Here is a 22,786-nt window from a genome sequence, read left to right on the forward strand (position 1 = left end):
TCAGTTAACTATATTCTAGTAGTATGGTGGGAGGAACATGTTTGGCTCCCACCTACGTGGCTCTTGATACATCCTTGACCAATCTCGATGTAAACGGGCAAGTATAAAAGCTGTGCCCTAAGAAGGGCTTGGTGAGCCAAGGGCTCAGACCCCTCACAGATGGGAGCCTGGGTCATGCTATCAGTAAGTCACCTTGAACAGCTGAGGGTGAGGGTCTTCTGGAGTTCACAGCAGAGGAGAGAGATAAGGACGATCATTTTACATCCTTGAGATCAGGTGCAGTGTAGAGAACTGTGGTTAGTGCCACTTACATTCTACTTAAATACATTTCCCAGGTACATGTACCTAATTTCTTTTTAATTGGCTCTAGAAAAGGTACCTTATTTGGTATGGCAGTTGCAATTAGGGCAACTACTTGACAGAGTTTATAGTATCTATTGTCATTCCTCCAGAAACTATCTCACTTTTGTAGAGATCAGACCAGTGGATCAAATGAAAATATAGTATCACCAATTCCACAACTTTTAAAAATTGCATTAATTTATACCATTCTTGACATGGAATATTGTTTTTTGATTTACTATCTTGGCCACATGGGGATGCAGTTTCAAAAACTTCCACTTAAACGTCCTTGCTATGATTACCCTTTCTTCCCAGGCCAAAGAACCAAAGTGGAGGTTGTGTCAACTATCAAGTATGCCCATTTAAACGATACCTTTAAGGACTAGGAAAATAAATCCGAAGTATATCTTTGGAACCAGTGGACCCTGTGAGCAGTATATGAGCCAGGATCCTATTACTTGACCCTCATATGTCTTCACTCTAATAGAGGGGCTGTGATGAGATTCTTGGTTCTCTGAGTAACAATATCAACTCAGATTCTGAGTTTAAGCAGTCCTTAAAATGTTTGTATATTTATCTTTCCCCAGAATATAGTTACCCAAATATAGGAGAGTCCTACTGTGATAGTATTAGATGAATTGTTACCATATACACTTTCTAAGAGCCCTTTTGTTAGAGACCTGGCCTCTCCTTCAGTCAATGAATATGGGGTTTGAAAACCAAAAATTTAGAAGAGGAATCATGAATTTTTAACTGAAGCAACTGGCCTCAGCCTTCTGGACATCTATTCTTGATTTCTTTTCGTTGTGTAGACTGAGTAGTATCTGTGTTGGCTGCCCATTTGTCTTGCCCCTAAGGACACCATGTTCTGGTCATCATCTCTTATAACACTCTGTGTCTCACATCTGCTGACTACCACTCAAACCTTGCTCTTCTTTATTGTAACTGCATCGACCTGACTCCTTACTGTTAAGCATTACCATTTTATCTCGGTTGTCTTAGAGTGTCATTTCCACCAGTTGGCCCAGTTCTTTAAGTGTACTGGTTTCCCATTACTACTGTAACAAATTACCACACACAGTAGCCTAAAGCAACACAAAATTTATTCTCTTGCAGATTTGAATGTCAAAATCCAAAATATGTCCACTAGGCTAAAATCAAAGTGTTACCTGAACTGCATTCCCTCTGGATCCTCTAGAGAATAATCCATTTACTTGCATTTGCTGGCTTCTGCAGGCTGCCTGCATTCCTTAGTTCATAGATGCATCATTCCAACCCCTACTTCCATTGTCACATTGCATTCTCTAACTCTGACCCTCCTACCTTTCACTTATAAGGACCCCCTGTAATTACTTTGGGCCCACCTATGTAATCCAGGATAATCTCCTCATCTCAGAATCCTTAATTTAATTAAATCTGCAAAGTCCCATAAACTATGAAGGTTACACATTCACAGGTTCCGAGAATTAGGACATAGACATCTTTGGTCAAGGTGGGGTAGGCACTATTCAGCCTACTACAAATAGCGTCTGCTATCATCAGCCCTGGTCTACAGAAGAGAGCTACTGCTAAGACTCTGATATTGGTACTCCTCTCACCAAAATGTTCCTGATTGTAAACAGTGATGGCTCTAGGCCTTCCATGGAAACTAGGTGTCTGGTGGTCTTTCCATATACATGGTATATCCACTTTAGCATGCTCACTTTGCCTAGTCTTTTAATCCCTTATTTCACCCTCTGGGATGTCAATTCTAGCATTTTCTACATTGCTTATTGTGGCTCATCACTTTCTTCATACTACAAATTTCATTCTATCAGCATGCTTGCACTGTTTCCTAGGGTCCTTGCCAGGGTATCAAATCCTGTATGATGGGTGAGTGTTCCCCTGTTGTCCTTTTCTGACTTTAGAATACATCCCTCTTTGATTCCAGCTCTCCCAGAATCCAGTTTCATGTCTACTCACCTGGCAACAGGCATGTGGAATACCTTATAAGAGGAGTCTGGCAGTGGGCAAATGGTAGACATTCTTTTCAAATTTTAAATGTGATTTATGAAAAATATCAAAAAGAAGATGATGAGGGGATAGTCCTGTTCTACTTCCACTGGGCAACTCTAAAAATAATTTTATGAGATTAAAAACATATGACTTTAAAATGAAGCAGGAATTGTAGTCTAATTATTTAGTATTTAAGATAATGCCTGTAACTGTTTATAAAACATGTAATAAAGAAGCTATAATTTCTTCTGCTCTTGTCTTCATACAAGAACCAACTCCAAATTGTTGATGGTGTACACATTTTGTAGCATTTCTCTCCAAATTGGGAAGCAAAGTCTATTAATTACAGCTAAATATTTGTATAACACTTAATAGTTTGCAAAACACTGTGCCTTATATTTGAGCATTTGATCATCACGACAATTTCATGAGAGATACTATCATCTTTAATATCTCTAATTTTACCAGTTAAAAACTTGATCCTCCAAGAGACTAAATAACATGTCTAAGATTTTTGATTAATCAATTGCAAAGCCAAGATTTAGCCTACATCTCCTGATACTAGAGTGCATGCTCTATATTCACCTCTACCCTTTCTTTGGGTAAATTATGTTGGTCAAGACTATTTTATCAGTCTGGGACTTCTTTTTCTCTGAAAAATACAAGGAGTAATTGATTGATTTTAAAGGATCTTTCTAGTCCTACATATTACTTCCTTTCACATGCCGCTGGTAGACATGGAAGTGGCTAATTTTATTTACCTGCAAGAGCAACCAGAAGTGAAGAGAACTAGATACAATCAATAACTTATCAGATAGTAAATTTGCCACATAGTGATTATTTCCCAAGACTGAATCTAAACTTGAGTTGTCATATCCATCTTAAGACCTATATATGGTGAAATCTCATAAAATAGAAAAAAAATGAAGAATTTGAGGTAACTACTATAAATTTTTGTGGAACTTATCCAAGGTGGTTAAAAAAATAAAAATCTTATATTATTAACGCAACGCATATTCTAACAGTGATTTACACAAATTTACACTTCGATCCAAGAAAGAGAATCTGATAGTACAGATAAAAAAATATTTAGTATAGCTTTTTATATTTCTCTAATTGTATTTTTCATTGAGCTAATTCAACGCAATAATTCTAACAATTATCTGAATGGATTAAGACTTTATAGTAATATTGTAAGGCCAAAAAGCATGAGTTGAAGTCTTGGTATTTCCACTTCAGCTGAGTGATCTTGAGCAAGTTAATATCACAGTGACTGAGTTCTCTCAGCTGTAAAACATTAGTACTTATTTTACAGTGTTGTGAGGATGAAATGACTTAATACATATAATGCACTTAGTATAGTGCTGAATGTATTATAAATACTATAGAAGATAGCATTATTAAAACCATATTATGTTGCTACTGTTATTACATATGGCAGAATCTTAAAACCTGTATGATTTCCATAACTCCCATAGACTTTTGGCCATCTTCTAATCTAGAGTGAAGCTGTAGGTCTTTTTTTTTTTGCCCCAAACCTTGCTTAAATCGCGAGGAAAAGGCCTTAAAAAAAGACTTATTATTCTTTTTCTTTGAAATGAGAGGGAGAGGGCAAGTTTAAAATCAGCAGGGAGACCATTATCCTAATCGAATTAATGCAGAAACAGAAAACCAAATACCCCATGTTCTCACTTATAAGTGAAAGCTAAATATTGAGTGCACGTAGACATGGGATGAGAACAACAGACACTGGGAACCACTAGAGAAGGGAGAGAAGGAGGGGAACAAGGGCTGAAAAACCACCTATTGGGCACTATGCTCACTACCTGAGTGACGGGATCACTCATACCCCAAACCTCAGTGTCACGCAATATGCCCATGGAACAAATCTGCAAATGTACCCCCGAATCTAAAAGTTGAAATTGTATTAATAAATAATTAATTAAGATTCGGGGGAGGGAAAAGACAAATCAGAAGACTCTAGGCTTGTGTCTGAGCAAAGAAGAAATGCCAGGAAGCTAGGAAGTTTTGCAAGTTCCTTTATAGAAAACGGCTGTGTCATACTTACTCTTTACTACCATATCATGTTACTAATCTCATAAAATACTTTTAAATTTATTTGAACTCAAGAAAAGTACACCATAGTGCCTGTCTCTGTCAGTTTGGGCTACTATGACAGAATATCACAGACTGGGTGGCACACATAACACATATTTATTTCTCATTTATTTCTGGAGGCTGGAAGTCCAAGATCAGGATGTCAGCATCGTCAGGTTCTCGGAGAGGGTCCTTGATATGGTTTGCCTCTGTGTCTCCACCCAAATCTCATCTTGAATTGTACTCCCATAATTCCCACATTCTGTGGGAACAACGTGGTGGGAGATAATTTGAATCAAGGAGGCAATTTCCCTCATACTGTTCTCATGGTAGTGAATAGGTAGTTCTCTCCCTTCTCTAGTGGTTCCCAGTGTCTGTTGTTCTCATCCCATGTCTACGTGCACTCAATATTTAGCTTTCACTTATAAGTGAGAACATGGGGTATTTGGTTTTCTGTTTCTGCATTAATTCGATTAGGATAATGGTCTCCCTGCTGATTTTAAACTTGCCCTCTCCCTCTCATTTCAAAGTCTCACAAGATCTGATGGTTTTATCAGGGGTTTCTGCTTTTGCACCTCCTCATTTTCTCTTGCTGCCACCATGTAAAAAGTGCCTTTCACTTCTCGCCATGATTCTGAGGCCTCCCCAGTCATGTGGAACTGTAAATCCAATTAAACCTCTTTTTCTTCCCAGTCTGGGGTATGTTTTTATAAGCAGCATGAAAACGAACTAATACAGTACATTGGTACCAGTAGAGCGGGGTGTTGCTGAAAAGATATCCAAAAACCTGGAAGCCACTTTGGAACTGGGTATCAGGCAGGGGTTGGAACAGTTTGGAGGGCTCAGAAGAAGCCGGGAAGATGTGGGAAAGTTTGGAACTTCCTAGAGACTTGTGGAATGGCTTTGCCCAAAATGCTGATAGCAATATTGGACAATAATGTCCAGGCTGAGGTGGTCTCAGACGGAGATGAGAAATTTGTTGGGAAACTGGAGTAAAGGTAACTCTTGTTATGTTTTAGCAAAGAGACTGGTGGCATTTTGCCCCTGCCCTAGAGAATTATGGAACTTTGAACTTGAGAGAGATGATTTAAGGTATCTGGTGGAAGAAATTTCTAAGCAGCACAGCATTTAAAAGGTGATTTGGGTGCTGTTAAAGCATTTCATTTCAAAAGTGAAAAAGAGCATAAAAGTTCAGAAAATTTGCAGCCTGACGATGCAGTAGAAAAGAAAAACCCAGTTTTTGAGGAGAAATTCAAGCTGGCTGCAGAAATTTGCATAAGTAACAAAGAGCCAAATGTTAATCCCCAAAACAAGGGGGAAAATGTCTCCAGGGAATGTCATAGGTCTTCATGGCAGCACCTCCTATCACAGACCCAGAAGCCTAGGAGGAAAGAATGGTTTCGTGGGCCCGGCCCCAGGTCCCTGTGCTGTGTGAAGCCTAGGGACTTGGTGCCCTGTGTCCCAGCCATTGCTAAAAGGGGGCCAAGATACAGCTCAGCCCGTGGTTTCAGAGGATGTAAGCCCCAAACCTTGGCAGCTTCCACATGGTGTTGAGCTTATGGGTGCACAGAAGTCAAGAATTGAAGTTTGGGAACCTCCGTCTAGATTTCAGAAGATGTATGGAAATGCCTGGATGCCCAGGCAAAAGTTTGCTGCAGGAGCAGGGCCCTCATGAAAACCTCTGCTAGAGCAGTGCAGAAGCGAAATGTGGGGTTGGAGCCCCCACACAGAGTCCCTACTGGGGCGCTGCCCAGTGGAGCTGTGTGGGGGCTCCACTAGGAGCAGGCCACTGTCCCCCAGACATCAGAATTGTAGATCCACCGACAGCTTGTACCATGCACCTGGAAAAGCCACAGACACTGAATGCCAGCCTGTGAAAGCAGCCAGAAGGGGGGCTATACCCTGCAAAACCACAGGGGCAGAGCTGCCCAAGACTATGGGAACCTACCTCTTGCATCAGCATGACCTGGATGTGAGACATGGAGTCAAAGGAGATCATTTTGGAGGTTTAGAATTTGATTGCCCTTCGTGCCACTGCACTCCAGCCTGGGCAACGAGCGAGATACCATCTCAAAAGAAAAAAAGAATTTGACTACCCTGCTGGATTTCGAACTTGCATGGGCTCTGTAACCCCTTTGTTTTGGCCAATTTCTCTCATTTGGAATGACTGTACTTACACAATACCTGTACCCCCATTGTATCTAGGAATTAACTAGCTTGCTTTTGATTTTACAAGCTCATAGGCAGAAGGAACTTGCCTTGTCTCAGATGACACTTTGGACTGTGGACTTTTGGCTTAATGCTGAAATGAGATAAGACTTTGGGGGACTGTTGGGAAGGCATGATTGGTTTTGAAATATGAGGACATGAGATTTGGAGGGGTCAAGGATGGAATGATATGGTTTGGCTCTGTGTCCCCACCCAAAGCTCATCTTGAATTGTACTCCTATAATTCCCACGTGTTGTGAGAGGAACCTGGTGGGAGATAATTTGAATCATGGGGGCAGTTTCCCCCTATACTGTTCTTATGGAAGTGAATAAGTCTCACAAGATCCAATGGTTTTATCAGGGGTTTCTGCTCTTGCATCTCCTCATTTTCTCTTGTCGTCACCATGTAAGAAGTGCCTTTCGCCTCCCGCCATGATTGAGGCCTCCCCAGCCATGTGGAACTGTAAGTCCAATTAAACCTCTTTTTCTTCCCAATCTTGAGTTTGTCTTTAATAGCAGCATGGAAACAGTCCTCTTCCTGAAAACAACCTCCCATGGCCTTCCTTGGTGTGAGCACACACACGGAGAGAGAGAATCTTGTCTCTCTCTTCTTCTATGGATGCTAATCCCATCATGAGGGCTCTACCCCTCATGACCTCATCTAAACCTAATTACTGCCCAGAGGCCTGACCTCCTCCTAATATTATCCCATTGGGGGTTAGGATTTCAACAGATGGATGGCAGGGGACAGGGCACAAACACGCAGTCTAAAACAAGTACCTTCCTGGTTACAAAAGGGGAAATATAATCTGCAAAAACTAAAGTATTTTAATAATTGACAATTTAAAAGTCAATCACAAATCACTACTACACAAGTTACTACTACTTGTAGAATTATTTAAGTAATTAATTTTGGACTTCAGGTAGAAATGATCTTTCAAAAATTATGGTGTAAAAAGTAAGCATAAAATATATTAGTGGCTTAATAACATATTCAAAGTTCATGTAGCCTGTTAGGATATTTGATGACCTCATGGTAGAATCATATCAATTGGGTGCAGTGGCTCATGCCTGTAATCCCCGCACTTTGGGAGGCTGAGGCAGGTGGATGGCTTGAGTTCAGGAGTTCAAAACCAGTCTGGGCAACATGGCGAAACCCCATCTCCACATCTCCACAAAAGATACAAAAATTAGTTGGGCATAACAGTGTGCTCCTGTGGTCCCAGCTCCTCAGGAGACTGAGGCACGAGAATAGTTTGAACCCGGGGGGGGGGGGGGGGGTTGCAGTAAGCAGGGATGGCACCACTGCACTCCAGCCTGAGTGACAGAGTGCGATTACCGTCTGAAAAAAAGAAAAAAAAAGAAAGAAAGAAAGGCTGTGGTCTGGGGTGGACCGAGGCTCAAAAGATAGACAAAATGAACTCTTAAAACCTATCAAACTTGTTAGTAGGATTAGATACAGCTGTGTATGCGAGAAAGATTCAAAATATGGGCTTAAAGGAGACAGCAGTTCCTTCCTTGTCTAGCTGTCATTCTGTTATCCTGCCCCAAGATCCAAAATGGCTGTTAAGCTCCAGCTGTTCTTCATGCCCACATTGCAGGTAGTGGAAAAGAGTAATTAAGAGTAAGTGTAGCAAGATCACAGACCTAGCTTTTGAGGAGACTCCCTGGAAGTTCCACACAACACTTACACTTAACATTTCATTGCCCATTCATTTATGTGGCCATTAATATCTGAGAGGGAGGCTGGAAAATGCAGCCTTATACTGTGGCAATATGCCAGCAAAAATATTGGTGTTCTGTTACTGAGAGGGATGGAAAGAGCTGCTGGGGTAGGCAATTAAGATGCTCTGCCACAAGTTCATTTATCTAAGTCATAATTAAAGAAGTTCTATTAATTTAGGCAGAATAGAAAACACAAATACATATTTGATGGATATCTTTGAAACATTAACTCATAATGGAAAGTGCCTGTCTTCAAGTGTCTAAAATAAAAATCAACACGTTGGTATTTGAGTAGCAGTGGATGGCATCAACAAGGTTAACATAGCTGTTGAATAGTGATTAAATCTGGGCCCTGGAGCCAGGCCATCTCGGTGGAGTTCTGGTATTAATTGTATGGACTTGGACAAGAAACTTGGCACATTCAATTCATCTGTGAAATGGAGAAAATGATACCTATTTGTTGAGGTTGTTGTGATAAGGAAGTAAATTACAAATGCAAAGTTAATAAGTATAGAACTGTGCCTAACATCTAGCCAGTGCTTAATAAATACTAGCTTTTATTATAATTTGTTTCATTAGTATTATATCTCAAGCACATATTGTCTAATAGCCTTCATATTATATGATATATATAATAAAAGAAATATGTTTGTTAAATGTATGTTAGTTTTATGCTTATTTAATTTACATTTCATCTTAGACTACTCATTATTACTGAGTATAAAGTCTAATAAAATAAATCCATATTTCATAAAGAATTATAAATAAATGCATAGACTGCTAAAGAAAACAACTATAAAACTTAATAATATTATAAGTAGGACTGTATCTTCAGCATGAATTATTAGTATATATTTTTGCAGTATTAATAGCCAAGAAAGTCATATATGGTATCCAAAAAAGGTAATAAAAGAATAAAATTATGTTCAGCTTACTTGATCCTAATTGTAAGTATATTCCACATAAGGATATTGTGGAATAAAGCCCATATTCCTATTGGTGAAATTTCATTTATTTAAAGTTTCATGAAATCTGCTCAGCATTCTATGTTAGTGTCTTAGAAATAATCAGCTCTCTGATATTATTTATAAAGTATACTCATTAAAGGAACCGTGAATATTTTGATATACTGACAAATTGCACCCTCCAGTGGAAAAAATGTTTATCCATAAAACTTTAATGTGTTTCTGCATTGCAGCTGTAATATATTCAAAGTCGCTTCTGTCTAAAACTCTTTTAAATGTAATTGTGTTTTATGACCTGAATATACAGAATGAATATATATCTCACTCTATTAGATATACATTACACTTTTTGGGTCCCCAGGAAGTTCCTCCGAGTTTCAGACTCCATTATGTAAATAGGACATTAAATATTGGTTAAGTAGAAGAACTTTAAAGAAAAATTTTTTCGTAATTATTATTAACGTGTCAGTCTTTATAGACATGAGTCCACTCCAAAAAGTAGAACTCATCCACTTCCACTTAATATTCTATAGGATGAAGTTGGACCACAAACCATAGTAACTTACACAGGGGGACAAGTTACTGAACTAAGAATATTTTATATTCATGCCTCAATGATTTTTGTGTGTATAATTAAAAGCATCTATACTCCACAAGGCTAGTTTCTTCTTAAATAAATCTAATATTTTTAGTATCCATACTAGAGCGTATCAGTCACCAAACCTGAAGAAGGTTAAAGAACAGCCATCCTCTGTCAATCAGAAAGAGTTGCAAAACTAAGTGACTGTATAAGCACATCCATATTTTAGGGCTATTCGAAGTTGAAAACCTTTTCTCTTGTTTCAGAGATACTTACATCAAATGAAGACATTTACAAATTGTTCATAGTATAAAACAGCCCAAATATGATTTTCACCTATGCTGTGTAAAGAAGTTAAACATTCATAAGTTTCTCTGATAAATTCAGTGCATTTTTCCATAATAAATAACACAAGCTATTCTAAATGTTTTAATTCTTTCAGTGCATATTTCCAAACTCATTAAAGGGAATGAAATCGTGTTATTAAATGGCTATGATATATTTCAGTATACTATGAAATCTACACCGTACAGTTTGATTCACATCAATACTATAATTCACTCTAAAAAAACCACAGGCACACACAAAATAGAGAACAAATGTGTGTTTTTAATAAATTTAAAGTATACTATCTACTTTAAACCACAATGTATGATATATTTTAACAAAACCGCCAATTTCCAAACCCCTTTTCTAATTCTGGCACAAGCAATATTCAATCTATTCGAATCTTCTGGTTCGTAATCCTATAAATGATGCTATCATATCCAGGATCCATGTTCCAAATATTGTAAGAAGTGATAATCACAGCCAGGGCCAAGGCAATCATTATCCAAAGTATCATGTTGAAAATCACTGAATATTCAAAATTATACGCAAGGTTATAGGGACTTGCTGGGTTCTTCACTTATTTTGCCTCAAAGATAGTCCTTGCCTTCCTCATAAGGGAGGTGTCAAATGACTTAATAGTGACTAACTCTACCACTGCATTCCCACTGTAAAGATTGTACATGTTATCTGCAAACTTTTGCAGAGCGTCAACAGGATTTTAGAAGCAACTCTGAATTGTTCAGAGTCTTCCCCGTAATGCTTCCCAATTTCAGCCAAACCTGCCAGCTCCACTGAATATAAATCAGGAGAATGATCCTTGGCTAGACGCTTATGACAAGACACCAAGCTTGAAATATCATGTAGCACTTGGAGTTCAGAAAGAAAGAGCAGGTCAACTCCATTGTTCCTACTCAGAGAATTCAGGGGAAGTGAACTGAGAATGGAGTTTTCCTGAAACAAGTAATTATGGAGCTGTCCTAAGGTGACTGAAAGGTCTTCAAACACTGAGTTTGCCTTCCCTACCAAATATGCTCTTTCCTCACTAGGAGCCAACTGCAAAACAACAGGAGTTTCCTCAGAAAATAAAGAGCGAATGGAATTTGCAACACTGTCAAGACCAAAAGGAACTGCATTCTTCAAAGGGTATGAAATGACACTGCCTGGTGGTAGAGCCAGTTTGTCCACTCCCTTCACCATCACCACGACGGTGGCCCAAGGACGATGAAATCGGTCACCTACTGCAAGTCCTGGCCAAGAAAGGTTTTCCTTCACAGAGAAGGCCATGGACAATGCAGCCACGTCCGGGATTCACTCTCCTGGTATAGGCCAATTTCCATTTCTGAAAATAACAGACCAAGAACTAAACTCGTTTCCTCAAACACCCGCCACCAACGACAGGAGCACGGCAAACACAATCACGGTGCCGCTGCGGCCGCGCAGTGCAGGGCAACAAGGAGCGGGCCGGCGGGACACAGGCAAGCACTGCGGTGTGACTGGGTGACGGCATTAGGACTCATCCTGACTCCTGGGGCTTGTCCTTTCATTGCCTAAAGGAATATTTTTTAAAAAAAGTAAAAATTAAATTATACCTGTATATATTGAATATTTTCTAAAAGAATATCCTCCACTATATATTTGATATAGAAATATTTTATAGATATTCCTGTGAGCAAATATTTTGGTTGGAAAGATCTGTAGTTGCCCAATATTGGAAGAGGAATTTTAAAAAATGGTTAAATAAAAATTGAAGCATCACCTATTCTTGTCATAAATGGAAGAGAGGAGGAGCAGGGCAAGGAAAATAGTACTTTCGGGCACTGAGCATATGTCAGGATAAGGGCTTCTTATGTCAGGATAAGCACTATGACATCATCTGCTCTCTTTATGGTACTTTTAACAATTTTTAATTTTCATTATGAAAATGCATGTTTATAACAGAAGAGCTGAAATTGTTTTTTAATTGAAGAAAAGAAAATCTTACATCACACCACTACACAGAGACAACCTCTGTTAATATTTGGGTGCAATGTCTTCCCATCTTTACTCAGTGCAATTCCTTCCTATATATGTGATCATGCCCTATGGGCAACAAGTACTGTTTTTCACATAAAAATTACTACATAAGTATTTTTCTGTTGTTACAGTCTCTTAGAATATACTGCTTTGAGATAGAGTTCATATATCATAAAGTTCACCATTTTAATATGTGCAATTTGATGGATTTTAGTATGTTTGTGAGGTTGTGCAAAATGACCACTATCTAATTTTAGAACAGTTTCATCACCTCCAAAAAACCCATATCCAATAGCAATAATTCCCCATTCCCCTCTGTCTCTATCCCCTACCAACTACTAATCTACTTTCCAACTCTATAAATTTGTATTCTGGACATTTTGTATAAACAGATTCATACTATATGTGGTCTTTTGTGTTTTACTTCTTTCTGTTAGCATGTTTTCAAGGTTCATTGATGTTGTAGCATGTATCAGTACTTTATTCCTTTTTATGGCTGAATAATATTCATTTGCATGGATATACCAAATTTTGTTTATCCGTTCATCAGTTGATGGACATTTGCATTGTTTCCAATTTGAGGCTGCTATGAATAATACAGATATCCTTCATGTACAAGTTTTTGTGTGAACATGTGCTTTCAATTCTCTTAGGCATATACACAGGATTAAAATTTCTGGTTCACATGTTTGATGTTGAGGAACTGACAATCTGTTTTCCAAAATAGGTGCATCATTGTATATTCTCACCAACAACGATTTTTAAATTATGGCCATCTTAGTAGGTATGAAATGGTACTTTATTGTGATTTTGATTTGTATTTCCATCCATAAGTACTAACAATATTGAGCACCTTTTCATGCATTTATTGGCATTCATATGTCTTTGGAAAAATATCTATTTCAATTCGATGTACACTTTAAAAATTGGGTTGTTTTTTATTATTATTTGTAAGAGTTCTTTATATATTCTAGATACTAGATCCTTATCAAATTTATGATTTTCAAATATTTTCTCCTATTCTGTGGGTTGTCTTTTCACTTTCTTGAGAATGTCCTTTCTTTATGGGACTTTTATGAGAAGGGCTTGAATGTCACTTTATAACCATGCTTTCCTCAGTTGGTCTTTCTCTGAAGATCATAGAGTAAATGTTTTCCACAAATCACAAGGAACTGTCCTCATTCCTGACCTATGGCAGCTGACACTCATGTAGGTCTTTCAAAAGAGCTTGTAGGCCCTCTTCAGTTTTGACCTCATTGCAGTACACTATTATTCTCTTAACTACTATGATATCTGAGTAATAGTTTTATAAAATTTTCAGTGCCCTAGTTTAAATAAATAATCTAGCTCTATATCCTTTTGAATCATAATTAATTTTTAGTGAAGGTAAATATCATGCCAGGATTTATAATAATTTTGGATTCCTCCAATGAAAAACTTGTATCTTTACACTAACTTAAGGGTAAAAGAGTAGCTCAATATCAGCAAGATACAGTATTGTAGTATACTTCTGGCTTCTCACTAATGTATGATTGATGATTTCCATCTAGTTTATTTATTCAAAACTATTTACTGACTTATTATCAGGATCTATACATTTTACTGGTTATTAAGGATACAGCCGTAAATAGAATTAATATGGCTTCTGTCCTCATAGATATTTTGGTTCCGTTGGTGAGTAGGCAAGCAACCATGTTAACATGGGAGCTATAGTGTTCTGAGAGCAAACAAAAGAGGGACATTACCTGTATATGAATGCACGGCAAATTTCTTCAAGGAGAAAATGCCTAATCTGAAACTATTTGAATAGATTAATGGGACTATACCAAAATGGGGGTAAAGTGGTAACATACTGGAGAAAGAATATTCTAAGGAAAGGAAACTACATTCAGAAGGCCAGATGGGGGGCAAAAGAGCATGCTGTTAAGTTTAAGAAATTTAAGGATCTTCCAACTCTTGGTTGATATGATTAAGTAAAAACTGACAAGCAATTTAAGGACATTTAAATCTAAATAAATGTTTCTATTGCAAAGAAAAATGCAGATATATGTTGCAATAGATTAAATTGAGACCTAATTACATTCTTTATTGACATAGGTCATTGGTATAAATGATGTATGACTGGATTAATGGGAAAAGTTCTGAGATGCAATAACCTCTGGGGTCCTTTATTCAGGAAGGAGGTTCAATTGACTCACAGTTCTGCATGTCTGGGAAGGCCTCAAGAAACATATAATCATGGTGGAAGGGAAGCAAACACGTTCTTCTTCACGTGGTGGCAGGAGAAAGAAGTGCTAGGTAAAACGGGGAGAAGTCCCTTATAAAATCATCAGATATCATGAGAACTCATTCACTATCAGGAAAACAGCATGGAGGTAACTACCTTGCTGATAAAATTACCTCCTGCCGGGCACAGTGGCTCATGCCTGTAATCCCAGCACTTTGGGAGGCTGAGGTAGGCGATCACCTGAGGTTGGGAGTTCGAGACCAGCCTGACCAACATGGAGAAACCCTGTCTCTACTAAAAATTCAAAACTAGCCGGGCATGGTGGTGCATGCTTATTATGCCAGCTACTCAGGAGGCTGAGGCAGGAGAATTGCTTGAACACAGGAGGTGGAGGTTGTGGTGAGCCGAGATCGTGCCATTGGACTCCAGCCTGGGCAACAAGAGTGAAACTGCGTCTCAAAAAAAAAAAAAAAAAAATTATCTCCCACTGGCTCCCTCCCATGACACTTGGGGATTATGGGAACTACAATTCAAGATGAGATTTCGGTGGGGACACAGCCAAACTATACCAATGGCCATTATTATGCTGATGTACATTCTTTCTGTACCTAATTTGTTGAGTTTTTATCATTGAAGAATGTTGAATTGTGTCAAATATTTTTTCTGCCTCTATTGAAATGATCATGTTTTTTCCTTCATTCTGTTAATGTATCACTTTTATGTTGAGCCATTCTTGCATCCCAGGGATAAATACCACTTGATCAAGGCTTGTGATCCTTTTAATATGTTTTTGAATTCAATTTGCAAGTCTTTTTGTTTTGTTTTTACGATTTTTGTATCTATGTTCATCAGGGATATTAGCCTGTAATTCTTTTTTTTTTTTCAGTATCCTGGTCTGGCTTTGGTATCAGGGTAATGCTGGGCTCATGAAAAGAGTTTGGAGGTATTTCTTTCTCTTCGAGTTTTTGGAAGAGTTTGAGAAGGATTAGTATTAATTGTTCTTTAAATATTGGTAGTATTTACTAGTGAAAGCTCTGGTCCTAGGCTTTTCTTTGTTGTGAAGTTTTTCATTACTAATTCAACTCCTTGTTTTTTTATTTTAGTTCAGATCAGACTTTGTTTTTTACATAATTCAGTTTTGATTGGTTGTATGCTTAGAGAAGTTTATCCATTTCTTCTAAGTTATCCAGCTTATCAGTGTATAGTTGTTCATAGTATAGTCATCCCTCAGGATCCACAGGGGATTGGTTCCAGGACCACCCATGGGTACCAAAATCCACACATACTCAAGTCCCGGAGTAGGCCCTGTGGAACTTGTGAATATTAAAATTGGGCCCTTCATATAAGAAGGTTTTGCATCTCATGAATACTCTTATTTTTCATTCATGTTTGGTTTCAGATGCTGAAGTCATGCATATGGAGGGCAGACTGTATTTATTGAAAAAAAAATCCACATGTAAGTAGACTCACGCAGTTCAAAGCCATGTTGTTTAAGGGTCAACTGTAGTCTCTTGCAATCTTTTGTTTTTCTGTAGTATCAAATGTAATGTTTCCTGTTTCATTTCTGGTTTTGAGTCTTCTCTATTGTTTTCTTAGTCTAGCTAAAGGTTTGCCAACTTTTTTTTTCTCTTTCGCAAAAAAACAAACCAAAAAACCACACAACTTTTAGTTTCATTGATTTTTTTCCTAGCTTCTATTTCATTTATTTTGGCTCTTATCTTTATCATTTTCTTCCTTCTGCTAGCCCAAACTAACCTTAGGCTTAGCTTGTTCTTCCTTTTCTACTTCTTTGAGGTGGAAAGTTAGATTGTTTATTTGAGAGTTTTCTTTTTTCTTAATGTAGGTGTTTATAAGTTTCACTCTTAGAACTGCTTTTGCTGTATTCTGTAAGTTTTGGTGTGTTATGTTTCCATTTTATTTTGTATCAGTATGTTTTTAAATTTCCCTTTTGACTTTTCTTTTTTGAACCATTGGTTGTTCAGGAGTGTGTTGCTTAATCTTCATATGTTTGTAAATTTTTCAATATTCTCCCTGTTATTGATTTCTGGTTTCATACCATTTCAGCTGGAAAAAATACTTGGTATAACATCAGTCTTTTCAAATTTTAAAAGATTTGTTTGTGGCCAAATGTATGATCTATCCTAGAAAATGTTTCAAAGAAGAGCTTCAATCTTATGATTGGTGATTGATTTCTGGTATACTTTTACTCAAGGCTAGGGCTTTCTGAGTCACATGGGATTTTTATTAGGACTCTTCCTTTTTTGAGGTCCTTATAACTTTAATTTTTATGTTTCTGTCTCACAAGTCTAAGGATCTGCTCTGCTCATCTTATCAGCCTTCCAGCAGCTGCTTTCTAATCAGTAACTATTTTTAGGGAGAAGCTCCCCCAAACGCCAGGATATCTTTTTGTGACTCTTTCTTCTTGCAGATCATGGCAACACAATTCCTTACACACAGACTTGTAGCTCTTCTGTGCATTCAGAACAGACGTTCTTGTTTAAAAACATTTTGTTGTATCATTCTCAGCAGGAGAGTTGGTTTGAATCCCTTAATACACTATTACTTATACTGGAACTTCTCCATGCAAATTTTAGAAATTTTTATATGGTTGATTTAACCTTTCTTTTGCCTTAATTACTTGTAAATTCTGATTCATGGGAAATGCTATTTCCCATTTTACTGTTATTTAGAAGTTTGTTTGCATTTTGGTATAGTACTTTCATAGTTTCAATTTTTATACTGAAACCTTTGATCCATTTGGAATTTATCTAGATCTGTTGAGAAGTTTATATGAAACTTTTATTTGTGATGTTCACCTCTTTATCCATTCCCATTTGCTGGATCGTCTATCTTTTTGCCATGGACTAGAAATTTTATCTTTTTATATAGTAAATTTGCTTGTAAATTTGGATCCATTTCTGAATTTTCTATTGTTTTGTTTCATTGTGTGTCTCTGTTCACGTGTCTGGGTGACACTCTTTTTTTAATGGCTTTATTTAGGCTTGTCATACAGTACTCTGTGTACATTTAAAGTGTATAATTTGATCAGTTATGACATATGTACACCCTGATGAAATCATCAATATAATCAAAGTAATGAACAAAAGTTTTCTCGTGCCCTTTTGTAATTTATCACACTTCCCCTACCCTTGTCCCCCAGCTGTCTCCACACAACAAACTGATTGGCTTTCTGTTATTATAACTTGCAGTTTTTAGAATTTTGATCAGATAGAATAGAGTCCTTTTGTATTTTACTCAACATGTTATTTTGTGACTCATTTATGTTGTTGCTTTTATCATCAATTTGCTCTCTTATTTGTGTGGCAGTAGTAGTATTTTATTACACAAATATACAAATTATTTATCCATTTATCTGTTTTTGGAAGTTTGGGTTGTTTCCAGTGTTTGGCTATTACAAGTAAATCTGTCATGATCTTTTGTGTATATAAGACTATATAGACATACACTTTTATTTCTCTTGGGTAAGGATGGAATGGTTAGTTTGTATGGTATGTGCAAATTTAACGTTTTTGGAAATTGCTCAACTATTTTCCAAAGTGCTATACCAGTTTACATTCCCAGAAGAAGTGTATGAGATTTTCAGTTTATCTATGTCTTCATAAACATTTGATATTGTTTGTCTTTATACTTTCAGTTATTCTAATGGATGTATAGTGTTATCTCATTGTGGTTTTAATTTGCATCTTCCTTAAAATGCAAATTAAAGATAAAAAAGACCTTTCTCTGTGCTCATCTTCTTTCATGAAGTATCTATTTAAATATTTTTTTATTTTATATTAGTATATATGTTTTGTCTCATTGATTAAGAGTTCTTCTTATATTCTAGATATAAGTTATTTGCCAGATATATGCTTGCCAAATGTCTTTTACCAATGTGTGGCCTGGTTTTTTATTTTCTTAACATTGTCTTTTGAAAAAAAAATTTTTAATATTGATGCATTTCAATTTGTTGATTCTTCAATTCTATAGATTAATTTGATAACAATTAACATATTCATAATATGGATTTTTCCAATTTATGAATATGGCATATGATTGTCTGAAATAACCCCCAAATTTTATAAGCTGAAACCTAATCCCCTTTGTGGTGGCATTAAGAGGCAAGGCATTTTGGGAAGCGATTTTCATTAGAGCTCCACCTTATAATAAAAGGACCAGAAGTAACTAGCTTAGTCCTTCTGCCTTCTGCCACATGAGCACACAGTATTCACCTCTTCTGCCATGTGAGGACACAGCAAGAAAGCCCTTACCAGACACTGAATGCTGGCCCCTTGATCTTGGACTTCCCAGACTTCAGAACTGTGAGAAATAAATTTCTATTGTATGTAAGTTACCCAATCTGTGATGTCTTATTACAGTGGCACAGACTAAGGAAGCACATTTCTTCAATTATTAAGTCTTCTTTAATTTCTCTGAAGTCTGTTTTAGAGGTGGTGGTTAGGAAACAATGGCTGTTGGTATGCCAAATCCAACCTGTGGTTTATTTGGTGTGGTTCACAAAATAATTTTTACAGTTTTAACGTGTTGTTAGAATGCAGAAGAAAGTGGGATAAACACTAAAATATTTCATATTTGCTTCTTACAAAAAAGTTTTCCAGCCCCTGTCATAGAGAATTGTGTATAAATGTTGAACATAATTCATTAGATTCACTTCCAGGTATTTTACATTTGTGATGCTACTGAAAAACATCTGTTTATGATTAAGCTTATTTAAAATGTTATGTTTCTGGTACAAAGTATTTGCTCAATATATATTCTATTGAATAAATGAAGAAAAACATTTTCATCTTTAGAAATAAACTTGTGAAACAGCTTGTTAAAGATGTTAAGGCCATGAGAGAGCAGCAAAAGGAAGACAATGGAAAGAGATTCTAGAGTGTGTAGCTCCCCTTTCTTTCTTGGCCTTCTGCAGACTATACTCTCTCTTACGGGCCCTTGTCCCACCTGTTACTTTCTCTGACAAAAACTTTTGGCATCTTAGAGACATGGATGCTGGTACTACATGAATGAAGAAATCATATGACATTGTTTTCAAGTTTTATTTTCTTAATTTTCATTGCTGGTATATTAGTCATGGTTTTCCAGACAAGCAGAAGCAATAGGCTCTTAGATAGGTAGACTGATTGTTTGATTGACTGGAAGGAATTGGCTCACATGATTGTGGGGGTTGGCCAGTCTGAAATCCGTGGGACAGGTCCACAGATGGGAAATCCTGGTAAGAGTTGATGTTCCAGTCTTGAGACTGAATTCCGCAGGACAGCAAGCTGAAAACTCAGTTAGGGTTTCTACCTTGAATTCCTGGAGAGAATTTCTTTTTCTTCATGAAAACTGTCCTTGCTCTTAAGGCCTTCAACTGATTGAATGAGGCCTACCACATTATGGAGGGTAATTTTCTTTACTCAAAGTCTACTTATTTGCCTGTTAATCACATATAAAACACCCCTCCACAGCAACATCCTCAGGGTGTTTGACCACATAATTGGGCACCACAGCCTAGCCAAGTTGACGAATAAAGTGAACCATCACAGTTGTTACTGGTAAATACTATTTTATTTTGTACTTCAATGTTACATCCTGCAACTTCATTAACTAATAATTTCTCCATAGGGAAAAAATGGTGAATGGGGGCAGGACTAACTTGCAGCTCCCACTTGGATGGACAGAGCAGTGTGTGGAGGCTCACATTGTGAACTTTTACTCCAAGAACTACCATAGGAACATACCAGGAAAGTTGAGATAATTCACAGACCCTTTGAAAGAAGCAGATAGCTGCCCTGGGGTACAGTGGAAAAACTGTGAATGCCCAAAGTGTGAATGTGTAAAAGGGGGATCATCTGCCTCCAAATACATACCCCCACTGGGGAACCTGAAGGTCCAGATCACAGGGGAAGGATTTGGACTTACCTGGAGCTGAGACAAATTTAGAGAGCTGAGCGAGATACGGGAGTAGAAGACGAGCCCTATGCACATTCTTGGTCCCCAGGGAAGCCATTTCTGACTTTGTCTCACGGGGGTTTTTGGAAAGGGCTGCCAGGGGAACTGGGAAAAGACCGCAGGAGAGGCCAGGTGTTGTGGCTCACACCTGTAATCCCAGCACTTTGGGAGGCTGAGGCGGGCAGATAACCTGAGGTAACAAGTTCAATACCAGCCTGGCCAACATAGGGAAACCCTGTCCCAACTAAAAATACAAAAAATTAGCCAGGTATGGTGGCACTCGCCTGTAGTCCCAGCTACTCAGGAGGCTAAGGCAGGAGAACTGCTTGAGCCTGGGAGGTGGAGGCTGCAGTGAGCCAAGATCGCCACCACTGCACTCCAGCCTGGGCAACAGAGCGAGACTCTGTCTCAAAAAAACAAAACAAAACAAAAACAAAAACAAAACAAAAACGGCAAGAGAAGGAAACTTCCAGCTGAACAATTTTGATTGAATGCACATTTTCTGGACAGAACCTGGGAGAGGGAGCAAATCGGGAGTGCAGACACAGCACAGAAGCTGAGGTGTGTGGGGAGGCATGAAACCTGAAAGCCGTGCTTGTTTTCTCAGTTGGGAGGCTAGTAGCCTAGGATAAGTTCTCAGCCCTGCTCACATGCCATCTGGAAATAAACTTGGTGCTGTTGGCAGGGCATGGTGGAAGTGAGACTGGCCTTTTGGGCTGTGTGGGAGCTGGGTGAGGTCTGTAAGTGCCGGCTTTCCCTCACTTTCTTGGTGACCTACATGCAGCAGAGGCAGCCATAATTCCCCTGGGAACGTAAGTCCATTGGCCTGAGAACCACACCCCCATCCCTACAGCAGCCACAGCAAACCCTGACCAAGGAGAGTCTGAGCTCAGACACACCTAACCCTACCCCCACCTGATGGTCTTTCTCTACCTGCCCTGGTAGCCAAAGACAATGCACATAGTTCTTTGGGAGCTCTATGGCTCGTCTAATGCCTGAGCCTAGGGCAAGTTTGTATCCTTCCCACACAACCGGAGGTGATGTGGTCTTGAAAGCATCACCTCCTAGCTAGAGGCCAACCAACAGAAAACCAGCACATTTAAAAAAATACAACCAAGTACCCTCACAGAGTCCACTTCACTCCCCTGCTACCGACACCACAGCAGGTGCTGGTATCCACAGCTGAGAAACCTGAAGACAGTTCACATCACAGGACTCTGCGCAGACACTTCTGGAGCCTGGTAGCTCCACTGGGTGGCTACATCCAGAAGAAAAATAAAAATCATTGCAGTTTGGCTCTGAGGAAACCACATACCTAGGGGAAGGGGGAGAGCACCACAATAAGGGAGCACTCCATGGGATGGAGGAATCTGAATAGCAGCCCTTGAGCCCCAGATCTTCTCTCTAACATAGTCTACCCAAAAGAAAAGTAACCAGAAAAACAATTCTGGTAATATGGCAAAACAAGGTTCTTTAACAACACAAAAAGATCACATTCGCTCAACATCAATGGATCCAAACCAAGAAGAAAACTCTGAATTGCCAGAAAAAGAATTCAGAAAGTTGATTATTAAGTAATCAAGGAGGTACCAGAGAAAGGTGAAGTCCAACTTAGTGAAATATAAAAACAGATACAAGATATGAAGGGAACAATCTTCAGTGAAATAGTATAAATTAAAAAAAAATCACAACTTCTGGAAATGAAGGACATACTTAGAGAAATGCAAAATACACTGGAAAATCTCAGCAACAGAATTGAACAGGTAGAAGAAAGAAATTCAGAGCTCAAAGACAAGGCTTTTGAATTAACTCAATCCAACCAAGACAAAGAAAAAATAATTTAAAAAAAGAACATAGCCTCCAAGAAGTTTGGGATTATGTTAAATGACCAAACCTAGGAATAACTGGTGTTCCTAAGGAAGAAGAGAAATCTAAAAGTTTGGAAAACACATTTAAGAGACTAATAGAAAAAAAAAATTCCCCAGTCTTGCTAGGGACATAAACATCTAAATACAAGAAGCTCAAAGAACACCTGGGAAATTTATTGCAAAAAGATAATCACTTAGGCACATAGTCATAAGGTTATCTAAAGTCTAGATGAAGGAAAGGATCTTAAGAGCCATGAGGCAAAAGTATCAGGTAACCCATGAAGGAAAACCTATCAGTAACAGCAGATTTCTCAGCAGAAACCCTACAAGCTAGAGGAGATTGGGGACCTATCTTTACCCTCCTTAAACAAAATAATTATCAGCCAAGAATTTTGTATCCAGCAAAACTAAGATTCATAACTGAAGGAAAGATAAAGTCTTTTTTTAGGCAAACAAATGCTGAGAGAATTCACCACTACCA

General features: G+C 38.1%; 1 protein-coding gene and 1 pseudogene across 1 annotated transcript in view; both read right to left on the reverse strand.

Moving 5' to 3' along the window:
• CRB1 (crumbs cell polarity complex component 1) overlaps nucleotides 1-22,786 on the reverse strand; it is a 280,501-nt gene that overhangs the window by 251,860 nt on the left and 5,855 nt on the right. The gene's annotated exons all lie outside the window — the stretch shown is intronic.
• On the reverse strand, nucleotides 10,417-13,478 carry LOC100452389 (renin receptor-like; annotated as a pseudogene).

This window comes from Pongo abelii, chromosome 1 (assembly GCF_028885655.2).
Source record: "Pongo abelii isolate AG06213 chromosome 1, NHGRI_mPonAbe1-v2.0_pri, whole genome shotgun sequence".
Classification (NCBI taxonomy): Eukaryota; Metazoa; Chordata; class Mammalia; order Primates; family Hominidae; genus Pongo; species Pongo abelii.